General features: G+C 43.5%; 1 protein-coding gene and 1 pseudogene across 1 annotated transcript in view; one reads left to right on the plus strand and one right to left on the minus strand.

Annotated features, from left to right (window-relative positions):
• The window catches only part of IL1RAPL1 (interleukin 1 receptor accessory protein like 1), a 653,815-nt gene that overhangs the window by 578,379 nt on the left and 62,735 nt on the right, over positions 1 to 12,701 (minus strand). The gene's annotated exons all lie outside the window — the stretch shown is intronic.
• Positions 7,160 to 11,479, plus strand: LOC101325854 (transcription factor SPT20 homolog pseudogene; annotated as a pseudogene).

A 12,701-nucleotide genomic window follows, 5' to 3' on the forward strand; every position in this document is an offset into this window, starting at 1 on the left:
ATTCTGATACTTGTTACAACATGGAAGAAGCCTGAAAACATTATGCTAAGTGAAATAAGTCAAGACACAAAAGGACAAATATTGTATGACTCCATTTATATAATATACCTAGAATAGGAAAATTCCTAGAGATAAAATTAGAATAGCAGTTACCCTGTGCTGCGGTGGGGAGGAAGGAATGGGCAATTACTGCTTAATGGGTACAGAGTTTCTGTCTGGGATGATGAAAAATATCTAGAAATGGATAGTGGTGATGATTGAGCAACACTGTGAATGTAATTAATGCCGCTAAATTGTACAATTAAAAATAGTTAAAATGGTAAATTTTGTTATGTATATTTTACCACAATAAAGAATTAAATTTTACATTTTATATGGGAGAATATTATGATATGTGAATTATATCTCAATAAAGCTATCGTTTTTAAAAATCTTTATATGCATTATCTCATTTAATCTCCCTCTATATAATCTCATTTAACCCTCACTTTAAATACCAACTCTCCGTTGTGTCCTGTATTTCTATCTCCAGCTCTCACCTCTATCTGAACTCTAGATTTATATATCCAGTTGCCTATTTATCATACTCAATTGAAATCTAAAAAATTTATTTAGATCTAACATGACCCACAAATAAATCTTTACTTCTACCCTCAAATCTACTCTCACCCTAGTCTCCCCTGTCTCACTGATAAACACACCATTCACCTAGTTGCTCAAGCAAAATAGCTAGAAGCCCTTTGAAACATTAGTCTTATCCCAATGGAACTACTCTGATGCCAGTGAGGGGGTGCTCAAAAATTAAGGTAAATATTATCTCAATGCAATTTTGAATAAAATCAATGAATACAAAAAATCCATGAAAATAAAGGCTTATAATTCTTTAGTATACCACTCTATTTTATATCTATCCTATCAATTATCACTAATTGATATTTTCCTGATTTTATTTCTTTATATAGGTATATATTTTCCCTTCCATACAGTGTAAGTACCATGGGAAAGGAAGTCTTATCTGCTTGTTTACCACTTTATCCCATAAATATGCCCTCCATTTCCCAGGCTCTCCTGCCAACTGACTTCCAGGTTGGATTTTTCTGAGAGGATCTGTTGTTTCAGCTTCTGAGTTTGCTAACACCACTTCCTTCCTTTCTTCTTCCCTTCAGACACAGGGGTGGTTGCTAACCCCTGGACTGCCTATGTCCCACCATTTCAGTTCTTCTAACATATTTATAACCCATTTACCACATTAAATTCTCCCTACTGAACTGCTTATAAAGAATTTGCTTTAGCTGACTAGATCCTGGCCTATACAGTGGTTTAGGAAACAAATATCCGAGTGCTTAATCTACATTATACGTAAATTCCTACAAGTCTCCCAGGAGGTTAAAAAAAAAAAGAGGTAAACAAATTATATTTCTACATTTGCAAATATTACATATAACACTCTTTAAACATGGTACATTTAATAAATTAAGCTGCTTTTGCATTTTCCTATCTATGATGAAAGTCTTTTATTTCTATATCGAAAACAAAAATGGGGGGGAGAACAGAATTAAACTGTGAGTTAATTTAATTTAAAGGCAGAATTAGATGTTTTTGGGAAGAGACTTTTTTATTCTATATAATTTATGCACATTTCACAGTTGGTTTCTTTTCGATACTTTTTAGGCAATTTTAGTATCAATTCCAGTCAACTGCAATTTTTAGATTTTTCTGACTAGAAAGAAGAGCCATCAATCTGAATCACCTACAATTCACTTAAAGAACAAATGGTTTAAATAGGCCATTTTCAGAGAAAAGAAAATGGGCTAATGATTTGTATATCTTCATAAATATAAACATGGTAGAACGTGACAATTATACTACGGATTCTTGTCAACAAAGAATACAGGAATAAAATACTTTACACTCGGGTGGGCAGAATGTAATGCCATGGAGTGATATTAGAGATATAATTAAAAGTTAAAAGTAAAATATGAATGGGTCGCATCTTTATCAAAATGTGATAAAGAATATAAAAAGAAAAGGACATTTGCAAGGGCAGAAGAATCTACTAACAAGCTGTGTGATCATGGACAAATAACTTATCTTCCCTGAACTTCAGTTACCTGATCATAAAATTATAAGGATACTTAACCTCATAGAGTTGTTGTGAGAAGTAAATAACATCCTGATATAAAAACACTTCCTAATGGACAAACTGTTACATAGTATGTTTTATTGATGTTACCATTTTCTGCTCTGATGGTTTAACGGCTTAGATTGTCAACCTCACTGCACCTCTTGAATCTTCACACTTATGCCTGATGTTCTTCCACATCCTCTTCATTCTTCATAATATTTTCACTACTGGTTAAATATGGAATTTATATCAAGGTCACCACTTTTTAAAAGCTTAAGCTCCTTTCCAGCAACTCATAAAAGAGATAAATCCTATAGCTCTTTATATTTAATCTCCTTATCCTACTGCAAATATAGCCCTCCTCCAATTCTGTTCTGCAGATCCAACTTTTCATTTTTATAGAAAGGCTCAATATGAATAGAACACTCTTTCTGGGAGTGAAGTCTCATACATTTTGATATTAAGTTACACTTGCCTCATATTATCGCCAGAAAGAGCTGCCATTGATGTGAAGGCCTCCCTAGATGCAGCAGTAGGGAGATAAATGAATGAATGAATGAATGAATGAATAAATAAATAAATAAATCACCACATCACCATGAATGAGGGCTTGTTATTAGGTCTGCTCTCTTAGTTTTAGAGGAATGAATCACCAAGGGGATTCTAGAACTGGATAGTTAAATATTTGCAGATGTCAACGTAGAACAGACATTTTGAAATTCAGTATTTTCATTAGTATGGGTCATATGTAAAACACTTATCCCTAGTCAGAGGGGAGGTGGAATAATTACACAGGATACTTTGTAACAGTCAGCTGTCAAAATACTTTTCTGCCAATACTATAAGATTATCTCTCACGTTCTTCTCACATGAAACAACTGTTACAAAGTACTGAAAATGGCTCTACTGTATACATGATTTCCAGCCACAAAATCTGCTTTTTCCTTAAAAGTCCGTTATGATAATAGCAAGCAAGAAAACAAAAGGGAGAGAGAACTCTTATGGAATGGAGGAATTCAACCATGTTATATTCAGTCTTATCAGGATGCAGGGTTTTCCCAAATTATTCTTCATACATACATGAAGAATATCATAATGATTAACTAGACATCTTTTCCTTGAGTGCTTTCTCAAAGCTACAATTTATGTAACAGCACTGTAATCATTCCCACTCTCAAAACCCTTCTGTTCACTAGCCTATTGAATACAACAGTAATTGACCACCTTGGTGACTAATTTGCAAAAGCTATTACATTGCTTCTGGCTTCTAGTTTTCTTTATTAATATGGACTTATTTGGTATCCAAATTGTACAAAGCATCGCTACATAATTTGACTTTGCATTTACTGATGTTTTTATTTACCATTTATTAAGTCTATAATGTATAAAGCACATAACATGAATAAGTTATTAATCTGAATTGTGGCTTTGGGTATGTTAGTTTCTCATTTGTCGAATAAAAGTCTACATGAGGGCTTACATCCTTTCCCAAAATTCCAAAATAATATTATTGATAATATCATTATGCACGTTTTATTTCCCTGATCTATGGGTGCATTATTGACAGATTTTACACAGAGATATTCTATGTTCATGTGCATGTGTGTGTGTCCTCTATATCTACCTATGATTTACCTCTTTCCCTTCACTAATAAAAATGTTTCAGTGGTAGTGTGAACTATTCTCCTCACTTTCTCAACACAAGCCCATCCCTTTCTCTACTATGGTCTGAGTTTCTTCACTAGTATTTCTCAGAAAACGTTGTTACTAGAGTTGTCAATTACCTGGCTTTCCTCCGTTATCTGGGTTGAGCACAATATGAAATTTTAATTTTATTTATGTCCATTCATCTTGAGTTTTTATCAGAGCATATTTTCCTTTTGTGCCTCGATTCATTTTCTCATTTCCCCTTAAATACCGGGATTTCCTTAGGTTTTTGTCCATTTTATTTGTTTCCTCTTGAGCACTTTTATGTTAGCTATTCAGAATGAAAAATTGCTGCACCCCACTGATGGGTCCAGTTGTGTGCTAATGGTGTACAAAATAACAGGGTAAATGTGGCACTTTTTAAAAAAAATTGAAAAGTATGTAAATTGTTAATGAGTACAAGCCAGTGGTGAAAAATCCCCACCTATGAGCCCCAGCCACCCTGAAGCCAATCCTGGGGGGCAAATCCTATCACTAAGTTCTTTGTTATCCACAGGAATTGGACCAATTAACACCCTCAACAACAGCGTCTGAGAGGGCCTGTTTCCTCATACCATTAGCTAACATGGTAAGCTATGAAGTGTTTTCATCTCTGGCAATCTAATAGGTAAAGATATGGTCTTTTATTTTTGTCTTAACTTGCAATTCTATTAATTGTGAGGTTGAAGATTTTTTCATATACTTAAATAGCTTTTGTATTCCTTATTTTGTGACCTGTCATCTTGACTTTTTACTTCTCCTGGGTTAATGATCTTATTTTTATTAATTTGCAAGAGATTCTGAGGTCAAACTCTAAGATGGGAAATACTGAGAAATGATTTGAGACCAGGTATATTAGAGCACTGGTTACTGGGAAATCAAAAGAAAGGGGTATAGAAAAAGCACAGGACCAGAGGTGTTCATCCCTTCCTAGGAAGAGTGAGGTACCTTCGAGAGGAAACATGAGCTTCTAAGACTTAGTGGTGAAGGGAAAAAAGGAACTGACTGAAGGTAAAGGGCTCTAATGAACGAAGACTGTGACAAAGAATCAGAAGAAATTAAGACTTGTGAAAAAATGTAAAATTTGTTAAAAATACCACCACAACCACCAACATTAACAATAATAAAATCTATGTATCGTAATGGCAGCAAAAGGAGGTGACCTTAAAATATGAAATCAAGTAAGCCATGCAATCTCCCTACCCTACCCACTTCAAAGTGTCTTCTTTTGCTGGTTCGGGGGAAAAAAGGCCAAAAAATGAGAATCGATTCAGCAGCTGAAACCATTGCAGAACACATCTGCACACGTCCAAATCCACACTTGCACAAAGCAGAGGAAAAATTTAACTTGACACTCCAACAGGAATTTTGTACTTAAATAAGCATTGCAGAATTGGAATCATAAACTTCTTTTTTTAACTTCAAAGACAAAAGAACAAACAACATGAAGTATGAAACACGAGCTGGTCAAGCTCAGGAGAAACGGAATAAATGAGGATTAAATTACAAAGTACCTATGATAGGCAGAATTGCTAAAATGGCCAGTGAAATATGGCCCACTCTAAATCTCAGAACATATGAAAACAATGAGTTACCACTCCTGTCATTATAGTACGTTATGTGGCACCATAACTTAAAATAGGGACTATTATCCTGGATTATCCACATGGGCCCTTAGAAGCATAGAATCTTCTCCAGCTGGTGACAGAAGAGGAAGTCAGAGGTGCGAAAAGCATAAACAGGATTCAATATGCAATCACTGGCTTGAGTATGTAGGAAGACACTTGCCAAAGAATGGGAGCAATTTTTTTTTTGGCAGTATGCTGGCCTCTCACTGTTGTGGTCTCTCCCGTTGCGGAGCACAGGCTCCTGACGCGCAAGCTCAGCGGCCATGGCTCACCGGCCGAGCCGCTCCGCGGCATGTGGTATCTTCCCGGACCGGGGCACAAACCCGCGTCCCCTGCATTTGCAGGCGGACTCTCAACCACTGCGCCACCAGGGAAGCCCAGGAGCAACTTTTAACAGCTGAGAGTGGCCCCTGACAGACAACTGGCAAAAAAAAAAAAAGGAAATTTAATCCTATAACCACATCTGACTTTGACCAACTACTTGAATGAGCTTACAAGTGGATTGTTCTCCAGATCCTCCAGTTAAGAAGCCTAGCCCAGGCAAATTTGATTTTGGACTTCTGAGACCCTAAACTGACACTGCTCTGTGTTCTGACTTGCAGAACTATGAGGGGGAAAACAAACAACAAAAAAAACAGGTGTTGTTTTAAGCCACCAAGTTCGTGGTAACTTGTTATAGCAGCAATACAAAACGAATACAGTTCCGGAGGGAGAAGAGGTATATCCACAATTAACATAAGATCATAAAGGACAGAATAGAAAAGAGACACGAAAACAAAGTAATACAAAAAGCTTTAGAAATAATATGATAGAAAAGGCAGCAAGAGGGCTTCCCTGGTGGCGCAGTGGTTGAGAGTCCGCCTGCCGATGCAGGGGACACGGCTTTGGGCCCCGGTCCGGGAAGATCCCACATGCCGCGCGGAGCGGCTGTGCCCGTGAGCCATGGCCGCTGAGCCTGCGCGTCCGGAGCCTGGGCTCCGCAACGGAAGAGGCCACAACAGTCAGAGGCCCACGTACCGCAAAAAAAAAAAAAAAAAAAAAAAGGCAGGAAGAGATTATCCGACATACTTATAAGTGAAATCCTTGACGGGAAAAAAGCAAATCAAAGAAACAGAAGAAACATTTTCAGACAATGATTCAAGAAAACTTTGCTGAAATAAAAGTTCTGAATTTACATATTAAAAAAGTAATAACACTGCCTCGATTCCTAAAAAACATTTTTTGCGTTTACCTTGCACAACTGCACAGACTGGATATGGACGCCTGGCCCGACTCTCCAGTAGGAAGTACAGGTAGGAGAACACGAAATGCAGGCCAAAGGACAGCCCACTGCACAGGCACGCACAGCACGCAGGCGCACGCACAGCACGCAGGCGCACGCACAGCACGCAGGCGCACGCACAGCACGCAGGCGCACGGAAGCCCGTCAAACCCCCACGTCGACTTCCGGCTTAGTCAGGATCAAGGACGCAAGGCGAGGCGAGACCTATCTCAGAGGCTGCCGCCCCTATAGATACAGGTATTTTCAGAAACTCACAAGAATTTTGTGTAGCACTTCCTTGGAGGCGGGTTTCTTGGTGTCCGTACTGAAGTTAGGCTGGTAGTTCCACTGTGGAGTTGGGGCAGCTTGCAGAACTACACATCCATATGAAAGACGCGATTTTCACCCGCTTCGTCAATAACGTTTTCTCTTCTTTTAGGGCCCCTATTTTGTACCAAAATGCAACAATCTCTAGAAAGAGCTTTGGATCGTGCAGATTATGTCATTGCAAGTGCCCAACAGAGACCTCCAAAAAGGCAATACTCATCTAATGGGGAAAAGTCTCTGTATGAAAAACTTTATGACATTTATGTTGAAGAATGTGAAAAGGAGCCTGGGGTAACGGAGGAATTAAGAAGCAATGTGAACCTGTTAGAGAAGCTTCTTAGGAGAAAGTCATTGCCGTGTTTGGTGGTCAACCTGTACCCAGGAAACGAGGGCTATTCGCTGATGCTCAAGGGGGAAAATGGATCATCTGCAGAGACCATTCGACTGCCCTATGAAGAAGGGGAATTGCTCGAATACTTGGATGCAGAAGAATTACCTCCTGTTTTGGTGGATTTCCTGGAAAAGTCTCAGGTTAACGTTTTTTATTGTGGGTGTGTCATAGCAGAAATACGGGACTACAGGCAGTCCAGTGACAGGGAACCTCCCCATTACCAAAGCAGGCATATTCTCTTACGTCCCACGATGCAGACTTTAGCCTGTGATGTAGAGGCCATAGCCAGCGATAATCAGAATTGGACCCAGGAGGACAAACTTTTGCTTGAGAGCCAACTGATCTTAGCTACGGCTGAACCACTGTGTCTAGACCCTTCTATATCAGTAGTCTGCACTGAAAACAGACTGCTCTATAACAAACAAAAGATGAACACTCTTCCCATGAAAAGGAACTTCAAGAGGTACTCTATGGCCTCTCTGAATCGGCAGCAGGAGCTGTCTCGTCCCCCTCCTCCTGAGCTAAGAGCCCTGACTTCCTGCAAAAGAATAAGAGAAAGTAAAACAGGTGGGAATTATGGCCTCAAAACTTTTAAAACAGGAAGTTGTGTAGATGTGTGGAAACAGACACCCTGTGACTTGGCTGTACCTTCTGAAGTGGACATGGAGAAATATGCTAAAAGGAAGAAATCTGTCAAATATGATGACTCACAATCAACAGTCTGGCCAACCCATGAGGTACAAGATAGTTCTGTATTTGGGTGTGAAGAGGGCAGTCAGTCCCAGACAACTAAGCTGACCTTGCAGTCGCTTAATGATCCACTTATCTCTGGAAAAAGGAGCTCCCATAAAAAAGTCAGACGTGAGAGACAGCTGTCTCCCCCGCAATCCTCCACAGATGAACATTTCTATAGTTTCGTGCCAGGGCCAAAGACTGATGTGGGGAGGGTGGTCAGTCAGTCCAAGGAATTGGTCCAAAAGAGCGCCCAGTGTCCAGTGCAGGTATCACACAGCTCCAGTGACTCAGCTGGTCTCAGGCAACCTTCTCCAGGGAAAGCACCAGAACAGCCTAAGACTGGGTCAGTTCAGTCTTCAGTGCCAGACAAGGGAGCCAAACATCCACCTCCACCCATCACACTTCCCTTGAAATCAGGAAGGAGCTCCAGTGGTGACAGTTTCACTTCACAGCAGGCAAGCAGCTCTCATAAATCTCCATCTCCTGCTTCTGCTCCTAAGCCACCAAGTCCTTCCCAGAAATTCTCTGCGGAGGTGAATCGAGTTAGCTTGCTTCCTGCCACGGCCCTGTCCACTGCGGGCTCATCACAAAGGACCCAAGTTTTGGCCATATCATCTGGCCTGAATATCATCGGAGTGGTGTACGCTGGTCAAGGATGCCAGGCCTCGGGGAGAGGCTCCAAGCCCATGCAGGACTCTACCACCAGGGCCACAGCTCCTGCAGGAATCATGTTCCATCAACTGCCCACGTGGATCAAGCCTGGCCCCCTGCCCACAGGGATCAGACCTGGTCACCTGTCTACAGGGAGCAAGCCCAGCCCCTTGCCTGGAGGAATCGAGCTTGGCCACCAACCAACAGGGATCAAGCCTGGCCCCCTACCCACAGGGATCAGACCTGGCCACCTGTCTACAGGGAGCAAGCCCGGCCTCCCGCCTGGAGAAATCACTCTTGGCCACCAACCAACAGGGATCAGACCTGGCCACCTGTCTACAGGGAGCAAGCCCGGCCTCCTGCCTGGAGGAATCACTCTTGGCCACCAACCAACAGGGATCAAGCCTGGCCCCCTACCCACAGGGATCAGACCTGGCCACCTGTCTACAGGGAGCAAGCCCAGCCCCTTGCCTGGAGGAATCGAGCTTGACCACCAACCAACAGGAATCAAGCCTGGCCCCCTACCCACAGGGATCAGACCTGGCCACCTGTCTACAGGGATCAAGCCTAGCCCCCTGCCTGGAGGAATCACTCTTGGCCACCAACCAACAGGAATCAAGCCTGGCCTCCTACCCACAGGGATCAGATCTGGCCACCTGTCTACAGGGAGCAAGCCCGGCCTCCCGCCTGGAGGAATCACTCTTGGCCACCAACCAACAGGGATCAAGCCTGACCCCCTGCCCACAGGGATCAGACCTGGCCACCTGTCTACAGGGAGCAAGCCCAGCCTCCTGCCTGGAGGAATCACTCTTGGCCACCAACCAACAGGGATCAAGCCTGACCCCCTGCCCACAGGGATCAGACCTGGCCACCTGTCTACAGGGAGCAAGCCCGGCCTCCTGCCTGGAGGAATCACTCTTGGCCACCAACCAACAGGGATCAAGCCTGGCCCCCTACCCACAGGGATCAGACCTGGCCACCTGTCTACAGGGAGCAAGCCCAGCCCCTTGCCTGGAGGAATCGAGCTTGACCACCAACCAACAGGAATCAAGCCTGGCCCCCTACCCACAGGGATCAGACCTTGCCACCTGTCGACAGGGATCAAGCCTAGCCCCCTGCCTGGAGAAATCACTCTTGGCCACCAACCAATAGGAATCAAGCCTGACGCCCTGCCCACAGGGATCAGACCTGGCCACCTGTCTACAGAAAGCAAGCCCAGCCCCTTGCCCAGAGGAATCAGGCTTGACCACCAACCAACAGGGATCAAGCCCAGCCCCCTGTCTACAGGGATCAAGCCTAGCCCCCTGCCTGGAGGAATCACTCTTGGCCACCAACCAACAGGAATCAAGCCTGGCCTCCTACCCACAGGGATCAGATCTGGCCACCTGTCTACAGGGAGCAAGCCCGGCCTCCCGCCTGGAGGAATCACTCTTGGCCACCAACCAACAGGGATCAAGCCTGACCCCCTGCCCACAGGGATCAGACCTGGCCACCTGTCTACAGGGAGCAAGCCCAGCCTCCTGCCTGGAGGAATCACTCTTGGCCACCAACCAACAGGGATCAAGCCTGACCCCCTGCCCACAGGGATCAGACCTGGCCACCTGTCTACAGGGAGCAAGCCCGGCCTCCTGCCTGGAGGAATCACTCTTGGCCACCAACCAACAGGGATCAAGCCTGGCCCCCTACCCACAGGGATCAGACCTGGCCACCTGTCTACAGGGAGCAAGCCCAGCCCCTTGCCTGGAGGAATCGAGCTTGACCACCAACCAACAGGAATCAAGCCTGGCCCCCTACCCACAGGGATCAGACCTTGCCACCTGTCGACAGGGATCAAGCCTAGCCCCCTGCCTGGAGAAATCACTCTTGGCCACCAACCAACAGGAATCAAGCCTGACGCCCTGCCCACAGGGATCAGACCTGGCCACCTGTCTACAGAAAGCAAGCCCAGCCCCTTGCCCAGAGGAATCAGGCTTGACCACCAACCAACAGGGATCAAGCCCAGCCCCCTGTCTACAGGGATCAAGCCTAGCCCCCTGCCTGGAGGAATCACTCTTGGCCACCAACCAACAAGGATCAAGACTGGCCAGCAGCCTGCAGGCGCTCAGCCACCAAATGTGCTGCTTGCTGCACCACCGGCTCCTTCTCAAGGATGTGTTCAATTTATTGTTAAAAATGCTCCCAGTCTCAGGCCCTTAGCTCTACTCCAGCTTCCACCAAGCTTACTCATTTTGAACACCCAGCAGCAGTGCTTCTGCCACCCGATTCCACAGCAACAACTTCAACAACCCGCAACTTCACATCCTCAGCAGCCAGTGTCACAGGCTCCTGCACAAAGTTCGGCCAGTCAGAGAACGGACTTACCTGCTCAGCAAGCGACGGCCATTAACCTCAATAAAGTGGAGGGTTTTCTGCAGCCCCAGGTAGATGTGTTGTCTCAGCTGGGCTCTGCCCAGAGCCACCCAGGGCCAAACCTCCCTCAGCAGGGATCTCAGCTCTCCTCTGCCTTGCAGCTGCAGCCACAGCCTCAGCCAATACAGTTCAGAACCTTGCAGCCCTTAGTGGCTGTGACAAGAGTAACAGCCCAGACAGCTCAGCCCCTTCCACCTAGTGAGCATACAGCAAGCCAGTCAGAAGGTAAAATGAAGAGAAGCAGACCAACCCCTCCAAAGCCCTGAGTCTTGCATTACTTTTTAATCTTTTTTAAAACAACACAAGAGTATTGGATCAAAGGGTTTCTAAGTTTTCACTCCATTTTGGTGTTTAATGTCTCAGTATTTTACATTGGCAGGTGTACAAATTACACAAAAGCACAACTCTATGCGTTTTTTTTTTTTTTTTAAATGGAAATGATTTACTGAAAAACAAAAAATGGGCTATGGTGCTAACCACCATGTCAGAATCCCACCTCTGCAATTTACTGACCTCAAGCCTATTGCCTGACTTCTCTGAATCTCCATTTCCTTGTTTATAAACCTGTAAATAGTTATATCTACTTCTTAAGTTTATTGTCAGGGTTAATGTAAGATATATTAAATATTGAAATTCAAGTTAACTTTAAATTAATGAAATATTAAATATTTGAAAGAAATAAGCATAAGTACTTAAGCTGAAAATAAACTATCGTAATAATATTAGTGCAAATGATAGTTTTGTTACGTTATATAAAAGTCAACTTTATGATCAATGGCAAATATGCCATAGATGTTTAATTCCTCAAAAAAAAACCCACACACCAGACTTAAAAATAAGCAAAAATAGGGGCTTCCCTGGTGGCGCAGTGGTTGAGAATCTGCCTGCCAATGAAGGGGACACGGGTTCGAGCCCTGGTCTGGGAAGATCCCACATGCCACGGGGCAACTGGGCCCATGACCCACAACTACTGAGCCTGCGCGTCTGGAGTCTGTGCTCCGCAACGAGAGGCCGCGACAGTGAGAGGCCCGCGCACCGCGATGAAGAGTGGCCCCCGTTCGCTGCAACTAGAGAAAGCCCTCGCACAGAAATGAAGACTCAACACAACCAAAAATAAATAAATAAAAATAAATAAATAAGCAAAAAAATATATATTTATATATGCATTTCTTAGGTTTTCAAATTAAATATATGTAATTATATATTTATTATATATTCCTTAGGTTTTCAAATTATATCTTTATTATTATATATTATCACATGTTTATTCTTTAGGTTCCTTATATTTATATATTCCTTATTTCTTTTTTTTTAAATTTATTTGTTTAGTTATTTATCTATTTATTTATTTTTGGCTGCTTTGGGTCTTCGTTGCTGAGTGCGGGCTCTCTCTAGTTCCAGTGAATGGGGGCCACTCCTCGCTGTGGTGCATGGGCTTCTCATTGTGGTGGCTTCTCTTGCTGCAGAGCATGGGCTCTAGGCACACGG

Source organism: Tursiops truncatus, chromosome X, assembly GCF_011762595.2.
Source record: "Tursiops truncatus isolate mTurTru1 chromosome X, mTurTru1.mat.Y, whole genome shotgun sequence".
In the NCBI taxonomy this organism is placed as follows: Eukaryota; Metazoa; Chordata; class Mammalia; order Artiodactyla; family Delphinidae; genus Tursiops; species Tursiops truncatus.